The following is a 15451-nucleotide window of genomic DNA, read 5'->3' on the forward strand; positions in this document are numbered from 1 at the left end:
ACTACATCCTACCTCTTGCAGATAAACCCAGTGGGGATTGGTGGCAATGCATTGTTGGCTAATCATTAAGCCTGAAAGTTCTGGGGTAACCTGCCCATCAAGAACAGGCCTCTTGTTGCTACAGCAAATTATAAGATGAAGCATCATTGGAAAACTAGAAGAATCAAAAAGTTCCCTAAAATCCATACCATAACCACCAACCACATTTTCCTGTGTCAGGGAAAACAGCACATGTTCCTGGTGACTATGATGTCTTCAGTATCTGCTGTACAATATCCACTTCCTGGACTATGACCCACCAGTAATTTACCCTCTACTACCAGCAGACAGGAGGAAGCACATTCGAGTATTGTCACTTTTTGATAGAATTGTAAAAGGCTTACTGATGCTAAAAAATACTTGGTATCAGGATTAAACAACACCCTGCATCGGAGCTGTGTGAGGACGCCATAGCAGTCCGAACAGTGCGACATCCTGGAGAGATTGAACATGTGGGTGGCGTGCAGCACATTGCCCGCAAACAGGTAGTAGAATTGGGGCTTTGATTTGCTGATTGGTTGTAGTCCATGTAATGACCTATCTGTGGTCAACCTGGCCCGGAAAGGTCTCTATGGGAGCACCAGAACATTATTTTTTGAGATCCCTCGTATGCTGAATAAAGTCATGCGTCAGCCAGGTGAAAATCGACCATTACTTTGGTTGTTTGAAAGTGTTGTCGTCTTGGAAATAAATGTTCCAGCAAACTACATCCTACCTCTTGGAGATTAACCCAGTGGGGATTGGTGCCAATGCATTGTTGGCTGATCATTAAGCCTGAAAGTTCTGGGGTAACCTGCCCATCAAGAACAGGCCTCTGGTTGCTACAGCAAATTATAAGATGAAGCATCATTGGAAACCTAGAAGAATCGAAAAGTTCCCTAAAATCCATAACATAACCACCAACCACATTTTCCTGTGTCAGGGAAAACAGCACATGTTCCTGGTGACTATGAACGGGAAGTAGGACATCTTGTGTTACACAGAGATGGAGAGGGTCTTTGACTCCCACCCTCACTATACAGATGTCTCAAGACTAAGCCACAGTTCTCGACAAGAACTGGATAGGTCCTGGATTGTCCTGGCCATCCGCCGTCACTTCACCCCACTCAAGAAATATTTTACCAGTGTCTATTGTCATTGGAGAACCATGTAGAACCAACCTAAGACCACCGAAGAGCTGTAGGTCAAGAATGGGGTATCATGTAGATGAGGAAGGCAGGCTGAGTTACCAGAGAAAATAGATATGCTTCTGTGTAGACTTGGTGGTCAGGCCAGGTACAGCTCAGGCAGTTAGGGAGGCTATATGTGTAGAAAGGAGAATGTCCATGACTTACTGCACAAAATGGAACACTGACACACCCACCTGCAGTACATGCTGTCTAACAACCTCTGCTTGGACTATGACCCACAAGCTATTTACCCTCCACTACTTGCAGAAAGGAGGAAGCTAATTAGAGTCCGATCAATCTTTGATAGAATTGTAAAAGACTTACTAGTGTTACAAACACTTGATATCAAATTTAACCAATATCCTTCATCGGAGGTGTGTGAGGACGCTATAGCAATAGGAAGAGTGCAACATCCTGGAGAGATTGAACATGTGGGTGACATGCAGCACATTGTTCGCAAACAGGTAATAGAATTGGAGCCTTTTGATTTGCTCATTGGTTGTAGTCCATGTAATGACCTATTTGTGGTCAACTAGGCCTGGAAAGGTATCCATGTGGGCACCAGATCACTCTATTTTGGGATCCCTCGTTTGATGAATAAAGTCATGAGTCAGCCAGGTGAAGATCGCAAATTCTTTTGGTTGTTTGAAAGTGTTGTTGCCTTGGGAAAAATGTTCCAGCGAACTATATCCCACCTCCTGGAGATTGATGCCAATGCAGTGTCAACTAATCCTCAAGAATTATACTTCTGGGGTAACCTGCCCATCATGAACAGCCATCTGTTTCTTACAGCAAATGACAAGATGAAGCTTCAGGACTTTTGGAAACCTAGAAGAATTGAAAAGTTCCCTAAAATTTGCACAATAACCACCAACCTCATTTTCCTTTGTCAGGGGAAACAGCACAAGTTCCCGGTGACTATTAGTGGGAAGGAGGATGTCTTCTTGTGCACAGAGATGGAAAGGGTCTTTGATTTCTTTCCTTATTACACCAACGTCTCCAAAATGAGTCACAGCTCCCGATAAGAACTAGGCAGGTCCTGGAGTGTCCTGGTCATCTGATGTCTCTTCATTCTACTCAAATAATTATTTACTAGTGTCTAACGTCATTGCAGAACCATGTAGCATCAACCCAAGACCACTGAAGAGCTATAGGTCAAGATTGAGGGTATACTGTACAAGAGGAAAGTTGGCTGAGTTACTACAGAGTATGCTGTTCCAGGTAGAAATTTTAGTAAACAATTGTATTCCCCATTAAATAAGAATTCTTTTTTGAGATCCCTCGTATGCTGAATAAAGTCATGCGTCAGCCAGGTGAAAATCGACCATTACTTTGGTTGTTTGAAAGTGTTGTCGTCTTGGAAATAAATGTTCCAGCAAACTACATCCTACCTCTTGAAGATAAACCCAGTGGGGATTGGTGCCAATGCATTGTTGGCTGATCATTAAGCCTGAAAGTTCTGGGGTAACCTGCCCATCAAGAACAGGCCTCTTGTTGCTACAGCAAATTATAAGATGAAGCATCATTGGAAAACTAGAAGAATCAAAAAGTTCCCTAAAATCCATACCATAACCACCAACCACATTTTCCTGTGTCAGGGAAAACAGCACATGTTCCTGGTGACTATGAACGGGAAGTAGGACATCTTGTGTTACACAGAGATGGAGGGGGTCTTTGATTCCCACCCTCACTATACGGACGTCTCAAGACTAAGCCACAGTTCCCGACAAGAACTGGATAGGTCCTGGATTGTCCTGGCCATCCGCCGTCACTTCACCCCACTCAAGGAATATTTTAACAGTGTCTAATGTCATTGGAGTACCATGTAGCACCAACCCAAGACCACCGAAGAGCTATAGGTCAAGATTGAGGGTATAATGTAGAAGAGGAATGTTGGCTGAGTTACTGCAGAGTATGCTGCTCCGGGTATAAATTTTTATAAGCAGTAAGAGGAGCTCCTGGAGATGTTTCTGTGCACACTTGTTGGTGGGACCAGGTACAGCTCAGGCAGCTAAAAAGTAAAACCAGTGGAACTGCTTCATGTGTAGAAAAGAGAACGTCCATGACTTACTGCAAAAAAGGAAACACAGACCCACCCACCTGCAGTATCTGCTGTACAATATCCACTTCCTGGACTATGACCCACCAGTAATTTACCCTCTACTATCAGCAGACAGGAGGAAGCACATTCGAGTATTGTCACTTTTTGATAGAATTGTAAAAGGCTTACTGATGCTAAAAAATACTTGGTATCAGGATTAAACAACACCCTGCATCGGAGCTGTGTGAGGACGCCATAGCAGTCCGAACAGTGCGACATCCTGGAGAGATTGAACATGTGGGTGGCGTGCAGCACATTGCCCGCAAACAGGTAGTAGAATTGGGGCTTTGATTTGCTGATTGGTTGTAGTCCATGTAATGACCTATCTGTGGTCAACGTGGCCCGGAAAGGTCTCCATGGGAGCACCAGATTATTTTTTGAGATCCCTCGTATGCTGAATAAAGTCATGCGTCAGCCAGGTGAAAATCGACCATTACTTTGGTTGTTTGAAAGTGTTGTCGTCTTGGAAATAAATGTTCCAGCAAACTACATCCTACCTCTTGGAGATTAACCCAGTGGGGATTGGTGACAATGCATTGTTGGCTGATCATTAAGCCTGAAAGTTCTGGGGTAACCTGCCCATCAAGAACAGGCCTCTGGTTGCTACAGCAAATTATAAGATGAAGCATCATTGGAAACCTAGAAGAATCGAAAAGTTCCCTAAAATCCATACCATAACCACCAACCACATTTTCCTGTGTCAGGGAAAACAGCACATGTTCCTGGTGACTATGAACGGGAAGTAGGACATCTTGTGTTACACAGAGATGGAGGGGGTCTTTGATTCCCACCCTCACTATACGGACGTCTCAAGACTAAGCCACAGTTCCCAACAAGAACTGGATAGGTCCTGGATTGTCCTGGCCATCCGCCGTCACTTCACCCCACTCAAGGAATATTTTAACAGTGTCTAATGTCATTGGAGTACCATGTAGCACCAACCCAAGACCACCGAAGAGCTATAGGTCAAGATTGAGGGTATAATGTAGAAGAGGAATGTTGGCTGAGTTACTGCAGAGTATGCTGCTCCGGGTATAAATTTTTATAAGCAGTAAGAGGAGCTCCTGGAGATGTTTCTGTGCACACTTGTTGGTGGGACCAGGTACAGCTCAGGCAGCTAAAAAGTAAAACCAGTGGAACTGCTTCATGTGTAGAAAAGAGAACGTCCATGACTTACTGCAAAAAAGGAAACACAGACCCACCCACCTGCAGTATCTGCTGTACAATATCCACTTCCTGGACTATGACCCACCAGTAATTTACCCTCTACTATCAGCAGACAGGAGGAAGCACATTCGAGTATTGTCACTTTTTGATAGAATTGTAAAAGGCTTACTGATGCTAAAAAATACTTGGTATCAGGATTAAACAACACCCTGCATCGGAGCTGTGTGAGGACGCCATAGCAGTCCGAACAGTGCGACATCCTGGAGAGATTGAACATGTGGGTGGCGTGCAGCACATTGCCCGCAAACAGGTAGTAGAATTGGGGCTTTGATTTGCTGATTGGTTGTAGTCCATGTAATGACCTATCTGTGGTCAACGTGGCCCGGAAAGGTCTCCATGGGAGCACCAGATTATTTTTTGAGATCCCTCGTATGCTGAATAAAGTCATGCGTCAGCCAGGTGAAAATCGACCATTACTTTGGTTGTTTGAAAGTGTTGTCGTCTTGGAAATAAATGTTCCAGCAAACTACATCCTACCTCTTGGAGATTAACCCTGTGGGGATTGGTGCCAATGCATTGTTGGCTGATCATTAAGCCTGAAAGTTCTGGGGTAACCTGCCCATCAAGAACAGGCCTCTGGTTGCTACAGCAAATTATAAGATGAAGCATCATTGGAAACCTAGAAGAATCGAAAAGTTCCCTAAAATCCATACCATAACCACCAACCACATTTTCCTGTGTCAGGGAAAACAGCACATGTTCCTGGTGACTATGAACGGGAAGTAGGACATCTTGTATTACACAGAGATGGAGGGGGTCTTTGACTCCCACCCTCACTATACAGATGTCTCAAGACTAAGCCACAGTTCTCGACAAGAACTGGATAGGTCCTGGCCATCCGCCGTCACTTCACCCCACTCAAGAAATATTTTACCAGTGTCTATTGTCATTGGAGAACCATGTAGAACCAACCTAAGACCACCGAAGAGCTGTAGGTCAAGAATGGGGTATCATGTAGATGAGGAAGGCAGGCTGAGTTACCAGAGAAAATAGATATGCTTCTGTGTAGACTTGGTGGTCAGGCCAGGTACAGCTCAGGCAGTTAGGGAGGCTATATGTGTAGAAAGGAGAATGTCCATGACTTACTGCACAAAATGGAACACTGACACACCCACCTGCAGTACATGCTGTCTAACAACCTCTGCTTGGACTATGACCCACAAGCTATTTACCCTCCACTACTTGCAGAAAGGAGGAGGCTAATTAGAGTCCGATCAATCTTTGATAGAATTGTAAAAGACTTACTAGTGTTACAAACACTTGATATCAAATTTAAACAATATCCTTCATCGGAGGTGTGTGAGGACGCTACAGCAATATGAAGAGTGCAACATCCTGGAGAGATTGAACATGTGGGTGACATGCAGCACATTGTTCGCAAACAGGTAATAGAATTGGAGCCTTTTGATTTGCTCATTGGTTGTAGTCCATGTAATGACCTATTTGTGGTCAACTAGGCCTGGAAAGGTATCCATGTAGGCACCAGATCACTTTATTTTGGGATCCCTCGTTTGATGAATAAAGTCATGAGTCAGCCAGGTGAAGATCGCAAATTCTTTTGGTTGTTTGAAAGTGTTGTTGCCTTGGGAAAAATGTTCCAGCGAACTATATCCCACCTCCTGGAGATTGATGCCAATGCAGTGTCAACTAATCCTCAAGAATTATACTTCTGGTGTAACCTGCCCATCATGAACAGCCATCTGTTTCTTACAGCAAATGACAAGATGAAGCTTCAGGACTTTTGGAAACCTAGAAGAATTGAAAAGTTCCCTAAAATTTGCACAATAACCATCAACCTCATTTTCCTTTGTCAGGGAAAACAGCACAAGTTCCCGGTGACTATTAGTGGGAAGGAGGATGTCTTCTTGTGCACAGAGATGGAAAGGGTCTTTGATTTCTTTCCTTATTACACTAACGTCTCCAAAATGAACCACAGCTCCCGATAAGAACTAGGCAGGTCCTGGAGTGTCCTGGTCATCTGATGTCTCTTCATTCTACTCAAATAATTATTTACTAGTGTCTAATGTCATTGCAGAACCATGTAGCATCAACCCAAGACCACTGAAGAGCTATAGGTCAAGATTGAGGGCATACTGTACAAGAGGAAGGTTGGCTAAGTTACTACAGAGTATGCTGTTCCAGGTAGAAATTTTAGTAAACAATTGTATTCCCCATTAAATAAGAATTCTTTTTTGAGATCCCTCGTATGCTGAATAAAGTCATACGTCAGCCAGGTGAAAATCGACCATTACTTTGGTTGTTTGAAAGTGTTGTCGTCTTGGAAATAAATGTTCCAGCAAACTACATCCTACCTCTTGCAGATAAACGCAGTGGGGATTGGTGCCAATGCATTGTTGGCTGATCATTAAGCCTGAAAGTTCTGGGGTAACCTGCCCATCAAGAACAGGCCTCTTGTTGCTACAGCAAATTATAAGATGAAGCATCATTGGAAAACTAGAAGAATCAAAAAGTTCCCTAAAATCCATACCATAACCACCAACCTCATTTTCCTTTGTCAGGGAAAACAGCACAAGTTCCCGGTGACTATTAGTGGGAAGGAGGATGTCTTCTTGTGCACAGAGATGGAAAGGGTCTTTGATTTATTTCCTTATTACACTAACGTCTCCAAAATGAGCCACAGCTCCCGATAAGAACTAGGCAGGTCCTGGAGTGTCCTGGTCATCTGATGTCTCTTCATTCTACTCAAATAATTATTTACTAGTGTCTAATGTCATTGCAGAACCATGTAGCATCAACCCAAGACCACTGAAGAGCTATAGGTCAAGATTGAGGGTATACTGTACAAGAGGAAGGTTGGCTGAGTTACTACAGAGTATGCTGTTCCAGGTAGAAATTTTAGTAAACAATTGTATTCCCCATTAAATAAGAATTCTTTTTTGAGATCCCTCGTATGCTGAATAAAGTCATGCGTCAGCCAGGTGAAAATCGACCATTACTTTGGTTGTTTGAAAGTGTTGTCGTTTTGGAAATAAATGTTCCAGCAAACTACATCCTACCTCTTGGAGATTAACCCAGTGGGGATTGGTGCCAATGCGTCGAGAATTGTGGCTTAGTCTTGAGACATCTGTATAGTGAGGGTGGGAATCAAAGACCCGATGCATTGTTGGCTGATGATTAAGCCTGAAAGTTCTGGGGTAACCTGCCCATCAAGAACAGGCGTCTGGTTGCTACAGCAAATTATAAGATGAAGCATCATTGGAAACCTAGAAGAATCGAAAAGTTCCCTAAAATCCATACCATAACCACCAACCACATTTTCCTGTGTCAGGGAAAACAGCACATGTTCCTGGTGACTATGAACGGGAAGTAGGACATCTTGTGTTACACAGAGATGGAGGGGGTCTTTGATTCCCACCCTCACTATACAGATGTCTCAAGACTAAGCCACAGTTCTCGACAAGAACTGGATAGGTCCTGGATTGTCCTGGCCATCCGCCGTCACTTCACCCCACTCAATAAATATTTTACCAGTGTCTATTGTCATTGGAGAACCATGTAGAACCAACCTAAGACCACCGAAGAGCTGTAGGTCAAGAATGGGGTATCATGTAGATGAGGAAGGCAGGCTGAGTTACCAGAGAAAATAGATATGCTTCTGTGTAGACTTGGTGGTCAGGCCAGGTACAGCTCAGGCAGTTAGGGAGGCTGTATGTGTAGAAAGGAGAATGTCCATGACTTACTGCACAAAATGGAACACTGATACACCCACCTGCAGTACATGCTGTCTAACAACCTCTGCTTGGACTATGACCCACAAGCTATTTACCCTCCACTACTTGCAGAAAGGAGGAGGCTAATTAGAGTCCGATCAATCTTTGATAGAATTGTAAAAGACTTAGTAGTGTTACAAACACTTGATATCAAATTTAAACAATATCCTTCATCGGAGGTGTGTGAGGACGCTATAGCAATAGGAAGAGTGCAACATCCTGGAGAGATTGAACATGTGGGTGACATGCAGCACATTGTTCGCAAACAGGTAATAGAATTGGAGCCTTTTGATTTGCTCATTGGTTGCAGTCCATGTAATGACCTATTTGTGGTCAACTAGGCCTGGAAAGGTATCCATGTGGGCACCAGATCACTCTATTTTGGGATCCCTCGTTTGATGAATAAAGTCATGAGTCAGCCAGGTGAAGATCGCAAATTCTTTTGGTTGTTTGAAAGTGCTGTTGCCTTGGGAAAAATGTTCCAGCGAACTACATCCCACCTCCTGGAGATTGATGCCAATGCAGTGTCAACTAATCCTCAAGAATTATACTTCTGGGGTAACCTGCCCATCATGAACAGCCATCTGTTTCTTACAGCAAATGACAAGATGAAGCTTCAGGACTTTTGGAAACCTAGAAGAATTGAAAAGTTCCCTAAAATTTGCACAATAACCATCAACCTCATTTTCCTTTGTCAGGGAAAACAGCACAAGTTCCCGGTGACTATTAGTGGGAAGGAGGATGTCTTCTTGTGCACAGAGATGGAAAGGGTCTTTGATTTCTTTCCTTATTACACTAACGTCTCCAAAATGAACCACAGCTCCCGATAAGAACTAGGCAGGTCCTGGAGTGTCCTGGTCATCTGATGTCTCTTCATTCTACTCAAATAATTATTTACTAGTGTCTAATGTCATTGCAGAACCATGTAGCATCAACCCAAGACCACTGAAGAGCTATAGGTCAAGATTGAGGGTATACTGTACAAGAGGAAGGTTGGCTGAGTTACTACAGAGTATGCTGTTCCAGGTAGAAATTTTAGTAAACAATTGTATTCCCCATTAAATAAGAATTCTTTTTTGAGATCCCTCGTATGCTGAATAAAGTCATACGTCAGCCAGGTGAAAATCGACCATTACTTTGGTTGTTTGAAAGTGTTGTCGTCTTGGAAATAAATGTTCCAGCAAACTACATCCTACCTCTTGCAGATAAACCCAGTGGGGATTGGTGCCAATGCATTGTTGGCTGATCATTAAGCCTGAAAGTTCTGGGGTAACCTGCCCATCAAGAACAGGCCTCTTGTTGCTACAACAAATTATAAGATGAAGCATCATTGGAAAACTAGAAGAATCAAAAAGTTCCCTAAAATCCATACCATAACCATCAACCACATTTTCCTGTGTCAGGGAAAACAGCACATGTTCCTGGTGACTATGAACGGGAAGTAGGACATCTTGTGTTACACAGAGATTGAGGGGGTCTTTGACTCCCACCCTCACTATACAGATGTCTCAATACTAAGCCACAGTTCTCGACAAGAACTGGATAGGTCCTGGATTGTCCTGGCCATCCGCCGTCACTTCACCCCACTCAAGAAATATTTTACCAGTGTCTATTGTCATTGGAGAACCATGTAGAACCAACCTAAGACCACCGAAGAGCTGTAGGTCAAGAATGGGGTATCATGTAGATGAGGAAGGCAGGCTGAGTTACCAGAGAAAATAGATATGCTTCTGTGTAGACTTGGTGGTCAGGCCAGGTACAGCTCAGGCAGTTAGGGAGGCTATATGTGTAGAAAGGAGAATGTCCATGACTTACTGCACAAAATGGAACACTGACACACCCACCTGCAGTACATGCTGTCTAACAACCTCTGCTTGGACTATGACCCACAAGCTATTTACCCTCCACTACTTGCAGAAAGGAGGAGGCTAATTAGAGTCCGATCAATCTTTGATAGAATTGTAAAAGACTTAGTAGTGTTACAAACACTTGATATCAAATTTAAACAATATCCTTCATCGGAGGTGTGTGAGGACGCTATAGCAATAGGAAGAGTGCAACATCCTGGAGAGATTGAACATGTGGGTGACATGCAGCACATTGTTCGCAAACAGGTAATAGAATTGGAGCCTTTTGATTTGCTCATTGGTTGCAGTCCATGTAATGACCTATTTGTGGTCAACTAGGCCTGGAAAGGTATCCATGTGGGCACCAGATCACTCTATTTTGGGATCCCTCGTTTGATGAATAAAGTCATGAGTCAGCCAGGTGAAGATCGCAAATTCTTTTGGTTGTTTGAAAGTGCTGTTGCCTTGGGAAAAATGTTCCAGCGAACTACATCCCACCTCCTGGAGATTGATGCCAATGCAGTGTCAACTAATCCTCAAGAATTATACTTCTGGGGTAACCTGCCCATCATGAACAGCCATCTGTTTCTTACAGCAAATGACAAGATGAAGCTTCAGGACTTTTGGAAACCTAGAAGAATTGAAAAGTTCCCTAAAATTTGCACAATAACCATCAACCTCATTTTCCTTTGTCAGGGAAAACAGCACAAGTTCCCGGTGACTATTAGTGGGAAGGAGGATGTCTTCTTGTGCACAGAGATGGAAAGGGTCTTTGATTTCTTTCCTTATTACACTAACGTCTCCAAAATGAACCACAGCTCCCGATAAGAACTAGGCAGGTCCTGGAGTGTCCTGGTCATCTGATGTCTCTTCATTCTACTCAAATAATTATTTACTAGTGTCTAATGTCATTGCAGAACCATGTAGCATCAACCCAAGACCACTGAAGAGCTATAGGTCAAGATTGAGGGTATACTGTACAAGAGGAAGGTTGGCTGAGTTACTACAGAGTATGCTGTTCCAGGTAGAAATTTTAGTAAACAATTGTATTCCCCATTAAATAAGAATTCTTTTTTGAGATCCCTCGTATGCTGAATAAAGTCATACGTCAGCCAGGTGAAAATCGACCATTACTTTGGTTGTTTGAAAGTGTTGTCGTCTTGGAAATAAATGTTCCAGCAAACTACATCCTACCTCTTGCAGATAAACCCAGTGGGGATTGGTGCCAATGCATTGTTGGCTGATCATTAAGCCTGAAAGTTCTGGGGTAACCTGCCCATCAAGAACAGGCCTCTTGTTGCTACAGCAAATTATAAGATGAAGCATCATTGGAAAACTAGAAGAATCAAAAAGTTCCCTAAAATCCATACCATAACCATCAACCACATTTTCCTGTGTCAGGGAAAACAGCACATGTTCCTGGTGACTATGAACGGGAAGTAGGACATCTTGTGTTACACAGAGATTGAGGGGGTCTTTGACTCCCACCCTCACTATACAGATGTCTCAATACTAAGCCACAGTTCTCGACAAGAACTGGATAGGTCCTGGATTGTCCTGGCCATCCGCCGTCACTTCACCTCACTCAAGAAATATTTTACCAGTGTCTATTGTCATTGGAGAACCATGTAGAACCAACCTAAGACCACCGAAGAGCTGTAGGTCAAGAATGGGGTATCATGTAGATGAGGAAGGCAGGCTGAGTTACCAGAGAAAATATATATGCTTCTGTGTAGACTTGGTGGTCAGGCCAGGTACAGCTCAGGCAGTTAGGGAGGCTATATGTGTAGAAAGGAGAATGTCCATGACTTACTGCACAAAATGGAACACTGACACACCCACCTGCAGTACATGCTGTCTAACAACCTCTGCTTGGACTATGACCCACAAGCTATTTACCCTCCACTACTTGCAGAAAGGAGGAGGCTAATTAGAGTCCGATCAATCTTTGATAGAATTGTAAAAGACTTAGTAGTATTACAAACACTTGATATCAAATTTAAACAATATCCTTCATCGGAGGTGTGTGAGGACGCTATAGCAATAGGAAGAGTGCAACATCCTGGAGAGATTGAACATGTGGGTGACATGCAGCACATTGTTCGCAAACAGGTAATAGAATTGGAGCCTTTTGATTTGCTCATTGGTTGCAGTCCATGTAATGACCTATTTGTGGTCAACTAGGCCTGGAAAGGTATCCATGTGGGCACCAGATCACTCTATTTTGGGATCCCTCGTTTGATGAATAAAGTCATGAGTCAGCCAGGTGAAGATCGCAAATTCTTTTGGTTGTTTGAAAGTGCTGTTGCCTTGGGAAAAATGTTCCAGCGAACTACATCCCACCTCCTGGAGATTGATGCCAATGCAGTGTCAACTAATCCTCAAGAATTATACTTCTGGGGTAACCTGCCCATCATGAACAGCCATCTGTTTCTTACAGCAAATGACAAGATGAAGCTTCAGGACTTTTGGAAACCTAGAAGAATTGAAAAGTTCCCTAAAATTTGCACAATAACCATCAACCTCATTTTCCTTTGTCAGGGAAAACAGCACAAGTTCCCGGTGACTATTAGTGGGTAGGAGGATGTCTTCTTGTGCACAGAGATGGAAAGGGTCTTTGATTTCTTTCCTTATTACACTAACGTCTCCAAAATGAACCACAGCTCCCGATAAGAACTAGGCAGGTCCTGGAGTGTCCTGGTCATCTGATGTCTCTTCATTCTACTCAAATAATTATTTACTAGTGTCTAATGTCATTGCAGAACCATGTAGCATCAACCCAAGACCACTGAAGAGCTATAGGTCAAGATTGAGGGTATACTGTACAAGAGGAAGGTTGGCTGAGTTACTACAGAGTATGCTGTTCCAGGTAGAAATTTTAGTAAACAATTGTATTCCCCATTAAATAAGAATTCTTTTTTGAGATCCCTCGTATGCTGAATAAAGTCATACGTCAGCCAGGTGAAAATCGACCATTACTTTGGTTGTTTGAAAGTGTTGTCGTCTTGGAAATAAATGTTCCAGCAAACTACATCCTACCTCTTGCAGATAAACCCAGTGGGGATTGGTGCCAATGCATTGTTGGCTGATCATTAAGCCTGAAAGTTCTGGGGTAACCTGCCCATCAAGAACAGGCCTCTTGTTGCTACAGCAAATTATAAGATGAAGCATCATTGGAAAACTAGAAGAATCAAAAAGTTCCCTAAAATCCATACCATAACCATCAACCACATTTTCCTGTGTCAGGGAAAACAACACATGTTCCTGGTGACTATGAACGGGAAGTAGGACATCTTGTGTTACACAGAGATTGAGGGGGTCTTTGACTCCCACCCTCACTATACAGATGTCTCAATACTAAGCCACAGTTCTCGACAAGAACTGGATAGGTCCTGGATTGTCCTGGCCATCCGCCGTCACTTCACCCCACTCAAGAAATATTTTACCAGTGTCTATTGTCATTGGAGAACCATGTAGAACCAACCTAAGACCACCGAAGAGCTGTAGGTCAAGAATGGGGTATCATGTAGATGAGGAAGGCAGGCTGAGTTACCAGAGAAAATAGATATGCTTCTGTGTAGACTTGGTGGTCAGGCCAGGTACAGCTCAGGCAGTTAGGGAGGCTATATGTGTAGAAAGGAGAATGTCCATGACTTACTGCACAAAATGGAACACTGACACACCCACCTGCAGTACATGCTGTCTAACAACCTCTGCTTGGACTATGACCCACAAGCTATTTACCCTCCACTACTTGCAGAAAGGAGGAGGCTAATTAGAGTCCGATCAATCTTTGATAGAATTGTAAAAGACTTACTAGTGTTACAAACACTTGATATCAAATTTAAACAATATCCTTCATCGGAGGTGTGTGAGGACGCTATAGCAATAGGAAGAGTGCAACATCCTGGAGAGATTGAACATGTGGGTGACATGCAGCACATTATTCGCAAACAGGTAATAGAATTGGAGCCTTTTGATTTGCTCATTGGTTGTAGTCCATGTAATGACCTATTTGTGGTCAACTAGGCCTGGAAAGGTATCCATGTGGGCACCAGATCACTCTATTTTGGGATCCCTCGTTTGATGAATAAAGTCATGAGTCAGCCAGGTGAAGATCGCAAATTCTTTTGGTTGTTTGAAAGTGCTGTTGCCTTGGGAAAAATGTTCCAGCGAACTACATCCCACCTCCTGGAGATTGATGCCAATGCAGTGTCAACTAATCCTCAAGAATTATACTTCTGGGGTAACCTGCCCATCATGAACAGCCATCTGTTTCTTACAGCAAATGACAAGATGAAGCTTCAGGACTTTTGGAAACCTAGAAGAATTGAAAAGTTCCCTAAAATTTGCACAATAACCATCAACCTCATTTTCCTTTGTCAGGGAAAACAGCACAAGTTCCCGGTGACTATTAGTGGGAAGGAGGATGTCTTCTTGTGCACAGAGATGGAAAGGGTCTTTGATTTCTTTCCTTATTACACTAACGTCTCCAAAATGAACCACAGCTCCCGATAAGAACTAGGCAGGTCCTGGAGTGTCCTGGTCATCTGATGTCTCTTCATTCTACTCAAATAATTATTTACTAGTGTCTAATGTCATTGCAGAACCATGTAGCATCAACCCAAGACCACTGAAGAGCTATAGGTCAAGATTGAGGGTATACTGTACAAGAGGAAGGTTGGCTGAGTTACTACAGAGTATGCTGTTCCAGGTAGAAATTTTAGTAAACAATTGTATTCCCCATTAAATAAGAATTCTTTTTTGAGATCCCTCGTATGCTGAATAAAGTCATACGTCAGCCAGGTGAAAATCGACCATTACTTTGGTTGTTTGAAAGTGTTGTCGTCTTGGAAATAAATGTTCCAGCAAACTACATCCTACCTCTTGCAGATAAACCCAGTGGGGATTGGTGCCAATGCATTGTTGGCTGATCATTAAGCCTGAAAGTTCTGGGGTAACCTGCCCATCAAGAACAGGCCTCTTGTTGCTACAGCAAATTATAAGATGAAGCATCATTGGAAAACTAGAAGAATCAAAAAGTTCCCTAAAATCCATACCATAACCATCAACCACATTTTCCTGTGTCAGGGAAAACAGCACATGTTCCTGGTGACTATGAACGGGAAGTAGGACATCTTGTGTTACACAGAGATTGAGGGGGTCTTTGACTCCCACCCTCACTATACAGATGTCTCAATACTAAGCCACAGTTCTCGACAAGAACTGGATAGGTCCTGGATTGTCCTGGCCATCCGCCGTCACTTCACCCCACTCAAGAAATATTTTACCAGTGTCTATTGTCATTGGAGAACCATGTAGAACCAACCTAAGACC

At 43.1% G+C, this 15451-nt stretch overlaps 1 protein-coding gene and 4 pseudogenes across 11 annotated transcripts in view; 4 read left to right on the forward strand and 1 right to left on the reverse strand.

Moving 5' to 3' along the window:
* TENM2 (teneurin transmembrane protein 2) overlaps window positions 1-15451 on the reverse strand; it is a 2339501-nt gene that overhangs the window by 282033 nt on the left and 2042017 nt on the right. The window lies entirely within an intron of this gene.
* On the forward strand, window positions 1412-2269 carry LOC142748492 (DNA (cytosine-5)-methyltransferase 3A pseudogene; annotated as a pseudogene).
* Window positions 2509-3863, forward strand: LOC142748493 (DNA (cytosine-5)-methyltransferase 3A pseudogene; annotated as a pseudogene).
* On the forward strand, window positions 3930-5529 carry LOC142748494 (DNA (cytosine-5)-methyltransferase 3A pseudogene; annotated as a pseudogene).
* Window positions 10121-10978, forward strand: LOC142748495 (DNA (cytosine-5)-methyltransferase 3A pseudogene; annotated as a pseudogene).

This window comes from Rhinoderma darwinii, chromosome 3 (assembly GCF_050947455.1).
Source record: "Rhinoderma darwinii isolate aRhiDar2 chromosome 3, aRhiDar2.hap1, whole genome shotgun sequence".
In the NCBI taxonomy this organism is placed as follows: Eukaryota; Metazoa; Chordata; class Amphibia; order Anura; family Rhinodermatidae; genus Rhinoderma; species Rhinoderma darwinii.